This window comes from Dreissena polymorpha, chromosome 11 (assembly GCF_020536995.1).
Source record: "Dreissena polymorpha isolate Duluth1 chromosome 11, UMN_Dpol_1.0, whole genome shotgun sequence".
Taxonomy (NCBI): domain Eukaryota; kingdom Metazoa; phylum Mollusca; class Bivalvia; order Myida; family Dreissenidae; genus Dreissena; species Dreissena polymorpha.
In genome coordinates this window covers 85,900,242-85,914,631 of record NC_068365.1, presented here as the reverse complement: position 1 = coordinate 85,914,631, position 14,390 = coordinate 85,900,242, and the positions used below count along the sequence as shown (strand labels likewise).

The window sequence follows — 14,390 nt, the reverse complement described above, 5'->3', positions numbered from 1 at the left end:
TTTCAATAAAACAAAGTCAATGTAAGTTTCGAGCAATAGTATAATGGGAAAGCATAATTTTTTGGTTGGTTGCAATTCACACCACATATTCATAACATTTGCTGCCATAATTAAATGTGTCAGTTATGTGTATGCATTACTTGATTATCCGTTAGAAAGGGTTTTATGTTTTCCATCTTTAATTGAAAGTAGACACAGCAGATTTGATTTGTGGAAATTGAGCAGCAAGTTAATCTGTGGTGGCATATCGGACGCACATGCAGTAATATATTCAAGAGTTGGACATCAAGACAAGTCTACGTTGGTTGTTCAGTGCACACATAGATTTTAGATGACATGGATAAAGATAAGAAATAATATAATAAACAGCTTCTTATAGTCGAAAATATGGAGACTGTGTTGGTGGGGTATATTAAGACTGGGCGGGTGGGGTATATTGAGATGGGTGGATGGGTTGGGTATATTGAGACTGGGTGGGTGGGTTGGGTATATTGAGACTGGATGGGTGGGTGGGGTATATTGAGACTGGTGGGTGGGTGGAGTATATTGAGACTGGTGGGTGGGTGGGGTATATTGAGACTGGGTTGGTGGGTGGGTGGAGTATATTGAGACTGGGTGGGTTGGTGGTGTATATTTAGACTGGGTGGAGCATATTTAGACTGGGTGGAGCATATTTAGACTGGGTGGAGCATATTTAGACTGGGTGGAGCATATTTAGACTGGGTGGATGGGTGGAGCATATTTAGACTGGGTGAGTGGGTGGAGTATATTTAGACTGGGTGGGTGGAGTATATTGATATTGGATGGTTGGGTGTTGTATATTGAGACTGGATGGGTGGAGTTTATTGAGACTGGGTGTGTGGGTGGAGTAGATTGAGAATGGGTGGGTGGGTGGGGTATATTAAGACTGGGTAGATGCGTGGGGTATATTGAGACTGGGTGGGTGGGAGGAAATATATTAAGACTGGGTGGGTGGGTGGGTTATATTGAGACTGGGTGGGTGAGTGGGGTATATTGAGACTGAGCGGGTGGGTGGGGTATAATAAGACTGGGTGGGCAGGTGTGGTTTATTAGGACTGGGTTGGTGGGTGGAGTATATTGAGACTGAGTGGGGCCTGAGACCAACTTTAATACAGACTCTATGATAAAACATGTCAAGATGCAGAATCCACATGTATTCTGAAGCATCTTGCATTTTAATTGGACAAACGTGAATCAATCTTTTAATTGTTTATTTATACACCCTTGTAGGTTATATTTTCAGATAAACAATACCCTGGAATGAAGGCACTAATAAATGCATTCTGATATAGTTTTGCCACTTAAACTAAGTTCTCTGGAGTAGACAATTGTTTTATGTGCCCTTCTACTGTCTACAATCAAACAGCAGCATTATAAAGGCGTTTCTGAACAACATGCAAAAACTCTTTTTTTAATCAGCGTCTTGATTTTTGAGAGTCTTCTGTTATTAATTGATATGTTGATTTTGTAGTAACTATAAAAATTACTTGCCAAATAACATAATGCCTAGATTGTCATTTCCCCATTTATGTTAAGAATGATTTAGCATACAATTTAAATATGTTTTATTTTGTGACTTATCATCAGTTTCTTTCCTAGTCATTCTTTTGTTTGCAGTTTTTAAAGTTGGAAAATCCATACAGTCAATGACAGTCTACTCTGAATTTAGGGAACTGACATGTAGTAGCATCCTTCATAAAGATGTGCCAATGTTCAGCTCTATATGTCTTGTAAATACAATTTAATTTTTTAACAAATTGTAATGAAATATATACGCTGCGGTAGATTTTTATCAGACAATTTACATTGTCACTTCACATTTTTCGTTTGATTGTTATGTTTCCTTTTACATCTTCTGATTTGCATGAATTCCTTGTGCAAAAGCTATCAGAGACACTATCAGAGATGTATGAAATACATTTCATCTCACAATATTGGTCTTTCAGTTAAGGGAAGAAATATTGAGACAGTAAAGTGAGGGCTTTCTATACTTAGACACCAATTTTGGTAACACTGAGGAGTTGAATATGTAAATTGCTGATTATTTTTACAATTAAGATGTGTTTGAGGTAAGATTGGTAAGGGGCCTAAAGGGATTTTTATTGAAATGGAAATTCAAACGCGCGTCAATTGAATGGATTGTGTCGCCAGGGACATTTGTTGTTGATGTTGTTTTATGCAGTACGCTGCAGCAAGTTAGAACAAATTGTGCAACAATTGGCCAGAAGGTCTGTATTGGTGTAAACAAATTGGCAGATGTTTGAAACATCTTGAAACATCTAACTTTTTATGCCCCCCTTCGAAGAAGAGGGGTATATTGTTTTGCACAGTCCGTCGGTAGGTCGGTCCATCCACCAGATGGTTTCCGGATGATAACTCAAGAAAGCTTACGCCTAGGATCATGAAACTTCATAGGTACATTGATCATGACTGGCAGATGACCCCTATTGATTTTGAGGTCACTAGGTCAAAGGTCAAGGTCACAGGGACTTAAAACAGTAAAATGGTTTCCAGATGTTAACTCAAGAACGCTTACGCCTAGGATCATGAAACTTCATAGGGACATTGATCATGACTGGCAGATGACCCCTATTGATTTTCAGGTCACTAAGTCAAAGGTCAAGGTCACAGTGACTCGAAATAGTGAAATGGTTTCCGGCTGGTAACTCAAGAATGCTTATGCCTAGGATCATGAAACTTCATTGGTACATTGATCATGACTGGCAGATGACCCCTATTGATTTTCAGGTCACTAGGTCAAAGGTCAAGGTCACAGTGCCACTACAACTAAAGCCCATATGGGGGTCATGCATGTTTTACAAACAGCCCTGGTTTTTATTTCTTTAAGACACATATCTGCTGGAAGATTCATTTCTCCAAGCATTCACATGACAATTAATATTGCTTGTTGTTAAGAGTTTTTTAACAGGAATTGTACAAATATCAAGACACAATTTGTTATTGTTGGTGTCTGTTTGGTTTTCTGACAGAAACGGGTGCTCAAAAGACAATTAGCAGGTTGGCAGTGAACAAACAGAGGGCCAATGTTAGAATAAAGGAATTCAATGAAATTGTTGGCAACTCTTCAATACAAATAAACAGATGCTAAATAAAGTATATAAGACAGGATATTTGGCTTTTGTGCATGTATCAGTCGCCTATACAAACATTTTAAACCATTACATAATTACGTAATTATCATGATTATAATTTGCTGGTTTCTATAAAAAGTATCAGGAGCTGTAATGGGCAACATTTTCTACACAGTGAAATTTTGCTAGCAGGTGAATGGAAATTATACTTCAACATTTGCGTTTTGATACTTGAGAGCTCTTAGGAACTCTTTGAAAACTTTGGAAACCTGACTGGCATACAAGGAACATTTAAATGTAATATGGTGTGAGATAATATTCAAAGCTGTATATTAAAGTCTTGATTTACAAGCTTGCCTGTGGAGTAATGTGGCAGTTTAGAGAAGTTAAAAATTGCCCTGCTTTTTCTAGATCCTGTGCATTTTTCCGACAGCTTTACAAAACTGAAAGAAGCCAACAAACTCCATGCAAGTTCTATGTTCATATTTAATTGATTTGAATGACAGTCACTTATTATCCTTGCTAAAGGCAGAAGGATATAGATATCGCATTGTCTGTCCCTCCGTCAGTTCATCTTTCACAAACATTTTAGGGCTATATGTAAAAAACTATGTAAGATTGCAACATGAAACTTTATGATTGTGTACATTTTAATCAGGATAATTGCAATTCACAAGAACCATAACCCTACACATTCTTAAATAAGAATTATTGCCATTTGTTGTTTTGTATGATTTAACAACACTAAGTGAGAAAAGGCACAAACCTCCAAATAGCCATTTATTTTATTTCTGCAACCATCAATGAACACAATTCATTTGGCAGGGGATTTCAATTAAAAGATTTGCTTGTTATACACTTATCTTCTTTATTTTCTCACGGTTTCTTTTGAAATGAAAACTTTGATTAATGGAAAATAATAAAAAGAATGTATCGGAAATACAAATAAGGTTGTCAAGTACAAAAGCATATCCAATTATTTTTCTTGGTATGTAAATATATTTGGGCTGTGCTCTGTGAAAAAGAGGTTTAATGCATGTGCGTAAAGTGTCGTCCCAGATTAGCCTGTGCAGTCGGCACCGGTTAATTAGGGATGGCACTTTTTGTAAACAGAAAATATAATAAAAGCGGAAAGTGTCGTCCCTGATCAGTATTTGTTTTTCATTCACAATCAGGTCCAGTAACCGGCCCCATTCCCAATGTAAAAAAGTGTATTTTTTTCCCAAATGGGAGCTAAAAATTCCCTATGTAAAGTTTCCCCGCCCCCCCCCCCACCCCCGATTTTTTTTTCTGATCTCAATATTTTTGTCGACCCTCAATGGCTCATCCATATCAGTTCAACCTTAGTAAATATTATGCTGAAAACACTTGTATTCTCAATTTTGAAGCATTGTTTAGCAAAACAACAACAACAACACTAATTTCCCAATTTTAGTCAAAACGCCGCAATTTTTCCAAATCAAAAGGGACCCGGCCCCATTCCCAAAATGCTGAAAAAAAAACCACTGCTGATTAGCCTGTGCGGACAGCACTTTAAGCACATTCATTAAACCCCTTTTTCACAGAGTACGGCCAAATTAAATGGTAAATGTTGGAGCCAAATGTGAAAGTAAGGTAATAAAGGATGGGAAAAATACCAGAAAGGCATTTGTACATCAAAAGGGTGCTTGGTCATAAAATGAACATATGCCATTTTATTAGCAATAAATTCCATCAAAATGTAATCAAAAAGTGTTAACAATAGCAATTGTGCAAAAATAAAAGAAACATTTTATTTCTGTAACTTATAAATTAATGCTCAGCCATTATGTATGATTATGTGCGAATGTCCATCTATAACAAATCAAGGTTCACAGTCATGTTGTTTGGCTTCTATCTTTCTTCACTTATAATAACACTTATCAGGAGGTATAGCAGCTGCTCAGATGACAGTTATTGATTTAATCGTCGGAACTTTAATAATTATTTTATATTTGGACATGACTTCTGCAAGTTGAGTGTTACCAGTATTTGGTGAACGTTGTAGTCATGTTTCTTCACCAATGTACCAAAGAAGCTTAAGTTGTTTACTGAATCTTCTTTGATATGATTTTCAAAAATAGAACACAATGGAATGAAAAACAAAGCTGAAAATATTTCTGTAAATATTAACAGCCCCTAAAACGCTTTTAACAGTTTTCACTTAAATACGTATCTAAGTGGTAAAGGGTTAAATATGTATCTAAGTGGTAAAGGGTTAAATACGTATCTAAGTGGTAAAGGGTTAAATATGTATCTAAGTGGTAATGGGTTAAATATGTATCTAAGTGGCAAAGGGTTAAATATGTATCTAAGTGGTAAAGGGTTAAATATGTATCTAAGTGGTAAAGGGTTAAATATGTATCTAAGTGGTAAAGGGTTAAATATTTATCAAAGTGGTAAAGGGTTAAATATGTATCTAAGTGGTAAAGGGTTAAATATGTATCAAAGTGGTAAAGGGTTAAATGTGTATCTAAGTGGTTAAGGGTTAATGGTGTAGTGAGCCTTGCTCTGGGAAAACGTGGCTTAATGCACTGTAATAGTGAAGTGTAGCCTAAGGTTAGGCAGGGCTAGCAAATCAACAACAACGCCCCCATTATATGACATTTTTCATTTACAGGAAGTCTCTTCTAACAAAAATCCAGTCTTGGCAGAAATTGTTGTACCTGACACAGGCTAGTCTGGGACAATACTTTATGCACATTCATTAAGCATGAATATCTCAGAATGAGGCTTGAGTGTTTATGATAGTAAGCTGTTGTGGCGGAGGTTTGAAGACAATTGCTGATTCTGATTGCTGAAATAGCTGTTTACAATGGTCTGTTGTTTCTCTATTACTTAAAACAGATAATTACAACATTATAAATTAATAATCATGTTCTTTTGTCTTTGTATTGGAATTCCTTCAAATGGTATGACAGTAACATTATACAAATGGTAAGTTTTGAGGAATTTTTAGAATTTCAAACCTCATGGGTGTAATTGGATATTTGAAAGTGTTATTTTACATTTGAATGGACATCATCCATCATTTTAATATTATCAGGCATTGTGAATTTGTTTGACAGTTTTTTAGATAATAAATTGAAGGTGTTATTGTTTTTAAGAATGTTATTTAATATGGCGTAATAATGGTTGCATTTTTTTTATTAAAAGCTAATGATATTTTATAGTAAACGTTCAGTCTACCCAGGAGCTACCCTGTCTGGTGCAGTCTGGTGAGGAGCTACCCTGTCTGGTGCAGTCTGGTCAGGAGCTACCCTGTCTGGTGCAGTCTGGTCAGGAGCTACCCTGTCTGGTGCAGTCTGGTCAGGAGCTACCCTGTCTGGTGCAGTCTGGTCGGGAGCAACCCTGTCTGGTGCAGTCTGGTCAGGAGCAACCCTGTCTGGTGCAGTCTGGTCAGGAGCTACCCTGTCTGGTGCAGTCTGGTCAGGAGCTACCCTGTCTGGTGCAGTCTGGTCAGGAGTTACACTGTTGTGCAGTCTGGTCAGGAGCTACCCTGTCTTCTGCAGTCTGGTCAGGAGCTACCGTGTCTGGTGCTGTCTGGTCAGGAGCACCCCTGTGTGGTCAGGAGCTACCTTGTCTGGTGCAGTCTGGTCAGGAGCTACCCTGTTTGGTGCAGTCTGATCAGGAGCTACCCTGTCTGGTACAGTCTGGTCAGGAGCTTACCTGTCTGGTGCAGTCTGGTCAGGAGCTAACCTGTCTGGTGCAGTCTGGTCAGGAGTTAACCTGTCTGGTGCAGTCTGGTCAGGAGCTACCCAGTCTGGTGCAGTCTGGTCAGGAGCTACCCTGTCTGGTGCAGTCTGGTCAGGAACTACCCTGTCTGGTGCAGTCTGGTCAGGAGCTATCCTGTCTGTTCAGGAGCTACCCTGTCTGATGAAGTCTGGTCAGCAGCTACCTGTCTGGTGCAGTCTGGTCAGGAGCTACCCTGCCTGGTGCAGTCTGGTTAGGAGCTACCCTGTCTGGTGCAGTCTGGTCAGGAGCTACCTGCCTGGTGCAGTCTGGTCAGGAGCTACCCTGTCTTGTGCAGTCTGGTCAGGAGCTACCCTGTCTGGTGCAGTCTGTTCAGGGGCTATCTGCCTGGTGCAGTCTGGTCAGGAGCTACCCTGTCTGGTGCAGTCTGGTCAGGAGCTACCCTGTCAGGTGCAGACTGGTGAGGAGCTACCATGTCTAGTGCAGTCTGGTGAGGAGCTACCTTTTCTGGTGCAGTCTGGTCAGGAGCTAACCTGTCTGTTGCAGTCTAATCAGGAGCTACCCTGTCTTGTGCAGTCTGGTCAGGAGCTACCCTGTCTGGTGCAGTCTGGTAAGGAGCTACCCTGTCTGGTACAGTCTGGTCAGGAGCTTCCCTGTCTGGTGCAGTCTGGTCAGGAGCTACCCTGTCTGGTGCAGTCTGGTCAGGAACTACCCTGTCTGCTGCAGTCTGGTCAGGAGCTACCTTGTCTGGTGCAGTCTGGTCAGGAGCTACCCTGCCTGGTACAGTCTGGTCAGGAGCTAACATTTCTTGTGCAGTCTTGTCAGGAGCTACCCTGTCTGGTGCAGTCTGGTCAGGAGCTACCCTGTCTGGTGCAGTCTGGTCAGGAGCTACCCTGTCTGGTGCAGTCTGGTCAGGAGCTACCCTGCCTGGTGCAGTCTGGTCAGGAGCTACCCTGTCTGGTGCAGTCTGGTCAGGAGCTACCCTGTCTGGTGCAGTCTGGTCAGGAACTACCCTGTCTGGTGCAGTCTGGTCAGGAGCTACCCTGTCTGGTGCAGTCTCGTCAGGAGCTACCCTGTCTGGTGCAGTCTCGTCAGGAGCTACCCTGTCTGGTGCAGTCTGGTCAGAACTACCCTGTCTTCTGCAGTCTGGTCAGGAGCTAACCTGTCTGGTGCAGTCTGGTCAGGAGCTAACCTGTCTGGTGAAGTCTGGTCAGGAGCTACCCTGTCTGGTGCAGTCTGGTCAGGAGCTACCTTGTCTGGTGCAATCTAGTCAGGAGCTACCCTGTCTGGTGCAGTCTGGTCAGGAGCTACCCTGCCTGGTGCAGTCTGGTCAGGAGCTAACCTGTCTGGTGCAGTCTGGTCAGGAACAACCCTGTCTGATGAAGTCTGGTCAGGAGCTACCCTGTCTGGTGCAGTCTAGTGAGGAGCTACCCTGTCTGATGCAGTCTGGCCAGGAGCTACCCTGTCTGGTGCAAACTGGTTAGGAGCAACCCTGTCTGGTGCAGTCTGGTCAGGAGCTACCCTGTCTGGTGCAGTCTGGTCAGGAGCTACCCTGTCTGGTGCAGTCTGGTCAGGAGATACCCTGTCTGGTGCAGTCTGGTCAGGAGCTATTCAGCCTGTTGCAGTCTGGTCAGTCGCTACCTTGTCTGGTCAGGAGCTACCCTGTCTGGTGCAGTCTGGTCAGGAGCTACCCTGTCTGGTGCAGGTCAGGAGCTACCTTGTCTGGTGCTGTCTGGTCAGGAGCTACCCTGTCTGGTCAGGAGCTTCCTTGTCTGGTGCAGTCTGGTGAGGAGCTTCCCTGTCGGGTGCAGTCTGGTCAGGAGTTACCCTGTTGGGTGCAGTCTGCTCAAGAGCTACACTGTCTGGTGCAGTCTGGTCAGGAACTACCCTGTCTGGTGCAGTCTGGTCAGTCGCTACCTTGTCTGGTCAGGAGCTACCCTGTCTGGTGCAGTCTGGTCAGGAGCAACCCTGTCTGGTGCCCTCTGGTCAGGAGCTACCCTGTCTTGTCAGGAGCTACATTTTCTGGTGCAGTCTGGTCAGGAGCTACCCTGTCTGGTGCAGTCTGGTCAGGAGCTACCCTGTCTGGTGCAGTCTGGTCAGGAGATACCCTGTCTGGTGCAGTCTGGTCAGGAGCTATTCAGCCTGTTGCAGTCTTGTCAGTCGCTACCTTGTCTGGTCAGGAGCTACCCTGTCTGGTGCAGTCTGGTCAGGAGCTACCCTGTCTGGTGCAGGTCAGGAGCTACCTTGTCTGGTGCAGTCTGGTCAGGAGCTACCCTGTCTGGTCAGGAGCTTCATTGTCTGGTGCAGTCTGGTCAGGAGCTACCCTGTCGGGTGCAGTCTGGTCAGGAGTTACCCTGTTGGGTGCAGTCTGCTCAAGAGCTACCCTGTCTGGTGCAGTCTGGTCAGGAACTACCCTGTCTGGTGCAGTCTGGTCAGGAGCTACCCTGTCTGGTGCAGTCTGGTCAGGAGCTACCCTGCCTGGTGCAGTCTGGTCAGGAGCTACCCTGTCTGGTGCAGTCTGGTCAGGAGCTACCCTGTCTGGTGCAGTCTGGTCAGGAGCTATTCGGCCTGTGGCAGTCTGGTCAGGAGCTACCCTGTCTTGCCAGGAGCTACCTTGTCTGGTGCAGTTTGGTCAGGAGCTACCCTGTCGGGTGCAGTCTGGTCAGGAGCTACCCTGTCTGGTGCAGTCTGGTCAGGAGCTACCCTGCCTGGTGCAGTCTGGTCAGGAGCTAACCTGTCTGGTGCAGTCTGATCAGGAACAACCCTGTCTGATGAAGTCTGGTCAGGAGCTACCCTGTCTGGTGCAGACTAGTGAGGAGCTACCCTGTCTGATGCAGTCTGGCCAGGAGCTACCCTGTCTGGTGCAGTCTGGTTAGGAGCAACCCTGTCTGGTGCCCTCTGGTCAGGAGCTACCCTGTCTGGTCAGGAGCTACATTTTCTGGTGCAGTCTGGTCAGGAGCTACCCTGTCTGGTGCAGTCTGGTCAGGAGCTACCCTGTCTGGTGCAGTCTGGTCAGGAGATACCCTGTCTGGTGCAGTCTGGTCAGGAGCTATTCAGCCTGTTGCAGTCTGGTCAGTCGCTACCTTGTCTGGTCAGGAGCTACCCTGTCTGGTGCAGTCTGGTCAGGAGCTACCCTGACTGGCGCAGGTCAGGAGCTACCTTGTCTGGTGCAGTCTGGTCAGGAGCTACCCTGTCTGGTCAGGAGCTTCCTTGTCTGGTGCAGTCTGGTCAGGAGCTACCCTGTCGGGTGCAGTCTGGTCAGGAGTTACCCTGTTGGGTGCAGTCTGCTCAAGAGCTACCCTGTCTGGTGCAGTCTGGTCAGGAACTACCCTGTCTGGTGCAGTCTGGTCAGGAGCTACCCTGTCTGGTGCAGTCTGGTCAGGAGCTTCCCTGCCTGGTGCAGTCTGGTCAGGAGCTACCCTGTCTGGTGCAGTCTGGTCAGGAGCTACCCTGTCTGGTGCAGTCTGGTCAGGAACTACCCTGTCTGGTGCAGTCTGGTCAGGAGCTACCCTGTCTGGTGCAGTCTCGTCAGGAGCTACCCTGTCTGGTGCAGTCTCGTCAGGAGCTACCCTGTCTGGTGCAGTCTGGTCAGAACTACCCTGTCTTCTGCAGTCTGGTCAGGAGCTAACCTGTCTGGTGCAGTCTGGTCAGGAGCTAACCTGTCTGGTGAAGTCTGGTCAGGAGCTACCCTGTCTGGTGCAGTCTGGTCAGGAGCTACCTTGTCTGGTGCAATCTGGTCAGGAGCTACCCTGTCTGGTGCAGTCTGGTCAGGAGCTACCCTGCCTGGTGCAGTCTGGTCAGGAGCTAACCTGTCTGGTGCAGTCTGGTCAGGAACAACCCTGTCTGATGAAGTCTGGTCAGGAGCTACCCTGTCTGGTGCAGTCTAGTGAGGAGCTACCCTGTCTGATGCAGTCTGGCCAGGAGCTACCCTGTCTGGTGCAAACTGGTTAGGAGCAACCCTGTCTGGTGCCCTCTGGTCAGGAGCTACCCTGTCTGGTCAGGAGCTACATTTTCTGGTGCAGTCTGGTCAGGAGCTACCCTGTCTGGTGCAGTCTGGTCAGGAGCTACCCTGTCTGGTGCAGTCTGGTCAGGAGATACCCTGTCTGGTGCAGTCTGGTCAGGAGCTATTCAGCCTGTTGCAGTCTGGTCAGTCGCTACCTTGACTGGTCAGGAGCTACCCTGTCTGGTGCAGTCTGGTCAGGAGCTACCCTGTCTGGTGCAGGTCAGGAGCTTCCTTGTCTGGTGCTGTCTGGTCAGGAGCTACCCTGTCTGGTCAGGAGCTTCCTTGTCTGGTGCAGTCTGGTCAGGAGCTTCCCTGTCGGGTGCAGTCTGGTCAGGAGTTACCCTGTTGGGTGCAGTCTGCTCAAGAGCTACACTGTCTGGTGCAGTCTGGTCGGGAACTACCCTGTCTGGTGCAGTCTGGTCAGGAGCTACCCTGTCTGGTGCAGTCTGGTCAGGAGCTACCCTGCCTGGTGCTGTCTGGTCAGGAGCTACCCTGTCTGGTGCAGTCTGGTCAGGAACTACCCTGTCTTCTGCAGTCTGGTCAGGAGCTACCCTGTCTGGTGCAGTCTCATCAGGAGCTACCCTGTCTGGTGCAGTCTGGTCAGGAGCTACCCTGTCTGGTGCAGTCTGGTCAGAACTACCCTGTCTTCTGCAGTCAGGTCAGGAGCTACCCTGTCTGGTGCAGTCTGGTCAGGAGCTCTCCTGTCTGGTGAAGTCTGGTCAGGAGCTACCGTGTCTTGTGCAGTCTGGTGAGGAGCTACCCTGTCTGGTGCAGTTTGGTCAGGAGCTACCCTGTCTGGTGCAGTCTGGTCAGGAGATACCTTGTCTGGTGCAATCTGGTCGGGAGCTACCCTGTCTGGTGCAGTCTGGTCAGGAGCTACCCTGTCTGGTGCAGTCTGGTCAGGAGCTACCCTGTCTGGTGCAGTCTGGTCAGGAGCTACCCTGTCTGTTGCAGTCTGGTCAGGAGCTACCCTGTCTGGTGCAGTCTGGTCAGGAGCTACCCTGTCTTCTGCAGTCTGGTCAGGAGATACCCTGTCTAGTCAGGAGCTACACTGTCTGGTGCAGTCTGGTCAGGAGCTACCCTGTCTGGTGCAGTCTGGTCAGGAGCTACCCTGTCTAGTCAGGAGCTACCCTGTCTGGTGCAGTCTGGTCAGGAGCTACCCTGTCTGGTACAGCCTGGTCAGGAGCTACCCTGTCTGGTGATGTCTGGTCAGGAGCTACCCTGTCTGGTACAGACTGGTCAGGAGCTACCCTGTCTGGTGCAGTCTGGTGAGGAGCTACCCTGTCTGGTGCACTCTGGTCAGGAGCTACCCTGTCTGGTATAGTCTGGTCAGGAGCTACCCTGCCTGGTGCAGTCTGGTTAGGAGCTACCCTATCTGGTGCAATCTGGTCAGGAGCTTCCCTGTCTAGTCAGGAGCTACCCTGCCTGGTGCAGTCTGGTCAGGAGCTACCCTGTCTGGTGCAGTCTGGTCAGGAGCTACCCTGTCTGGTGCAGTCTGGTCAGGAGCTACCCTGTCTGCCTTATATAAACATAAGGCTTTAAGTGGTCTCATTAGCAGACAGTGTAGCTCCTGGCCAGCCTGTGTGATTGCACACTTCTCTTATAATGATTGCCATGCAATATTACGCATAAAAGCGTTAATCATATATTCGCCATATTTAACAATGTTTTTTGTTACATACTTAACATCATCTTTTGCAAGCTTATTTATTATATTCATCTGGGAATAACTATGAATTGCAAAAAGCTATTTAACAAAAGTTATACATGATTGCTTTATAGAGAAATATAATGCAAGATTGCCCATAAAGCTTATACAGGCAAACAGCTATACATATTATTCTGACAACACAAGAAAGGGTTGTAGCTAAGTTACCTTGTAGGTAATTGCAGATAATCCTGGGGAGGAAAGATTTGAAGCACAAAATATGTACGAGCTTTGGGAAAACAGGGTTTCTTGCATGTGCATAAAGTGTCATCTCAGATAAGCCTGTGCTGTCTGCACTTAATGATCATGGACAACACTTTTCGGCTATTTTTGATTTGCGCCTAATCCTGATTTTTGCTTAGAAGAGACTTCCTTCAAGCACAAAATACCATAAAAGGAGAAAGCATCCTCCCTGATAAGCCTGTACATGTACATAATGTACAGGCTAATCTGGGACAATAATTTACACACAGGCAATAAGATTTGTCAGAGTGAGGCTCAATTGCTTGTCAAAGAAAACAGAAAAGCATACAATTAAAATAATAAACTTACTAAATAATAAACTAAATTTATAAATATTAAAATAAAAAAATAAAAAGTTTTATAAAGTTAAAAGTTTGATTATCTTTCATCTGAGAGTGTCTGCCCAACTTGTATTTACAATTAAAATATTAAGTTAATTACGTTTAAAGTTCAGTATTACAATTTAAACCTTTTTTTCAAAGTTTTAAAGAATAAAAATCATAGTTTTAAGGATAAATGAATTTGATACTGTAAGTAATGGAAATCTATTAAAAACAATCATGGGTAGGTTTGAAAGTTGTTTTTATATTTAAAGAAATATGGCCCATCTATATTAGATATTAAATTTTAACGTATATAATGATATTAACCTGAACACAAGTAAAAAAGCAAAGTTTACTCATGTTCTCATACGTATTCCAAGTATGCTGTAATAGCATTATTATTTGTGGGACTTTGAGTTTAGTTGATTTAAGAGAAATCCTGGACCATGACTTTAAAACAACCACTTTTAGTCTTCTTTTTTTCCAAAATCAGAAATCCATGAATTCATAATTATATCAACACATTTGTATTTTTGTTGGAAAAACCACGAAATTTCATGCTGATGAATATAAATGATATTACAGTATCTAAAAACAACAGAAGTGCCTGAGTGTGACAGAATATGAACTCTGGTATTTGTGTTTATGTCACTGGGAGATCACAGACATTTAACTCATTTTGATTGCTGCTAATGACCCCCACAGCAGCTTTCATCAATCTCACTTTGGTGTTTCTTTGGACATTTTTTGTTGCCAGCTTTAACTGTTGCTGTTAGAAGAAAGTAAAAAACACTTAAACCTTAAAGTTTGATATTTATTACTGAAATAGTGGAGCATGACATTAGTCTTGATATGAACCACATTCTGGCAAAACAGGTCTTAATGCAAGTGCATAAAGTTTCATCCCTGATTAGCCTGTGCAGTCTGCACAGGGCGTGAAAGAAATTATATATTTTTCGACAATCCATTTTAGCGGGAGGAGTTGTCCCTGATTAGATTGTGCGGACTTCACAGGCTAATCTGGGACAACACTTTATGCACATGCTTTTAGCTCGGTTTTCTGAGTACACTGCCAATATTTATTGCTTTTATTTGTGAACATCATTCTGTGTATACACAGAAATTGAAAGTTATCTTTTAAGAGCTCTTGAGTTTTATAACTTACATAATTTAAATATGCATAATTACCTCTTCATGTGTTAACAGCTTCATTTTGCACTTAATTTGAGCAAGCAGTCCTTATGAAAGACAGGGTGTTAAATTATATTTTTGTTTTATAGCAAAGAATG

General features: G+C 44.5%; 1 protein-coding gene and 1 long non-coding RNA gene across 2 annotated transcripts in view; one reads left to right on the top strand and one right to left on the bottom strand.

Moving 5' to 3' along the window:
• LOC127851933 (uncharacterized) overlaps positions 1 to 14,390 on the bottom strand; it is a 55,192-nt gene that overhangs the window by 1,994 nt on the left and 38,808 nt on the right. The gene's annotated exons all lie outside the window — the stretch shown is intronic.
• Positions 1 to 14,390, top strand: part of LOC127851928 (discoidin domain-containing receptor 2-like) — a 210,409-nt gene that overhangs the window by 160,828 nt on the left and 35,191 nt on the right. The gene's annotated exons all lie outside the window — the stretch shown is intronic.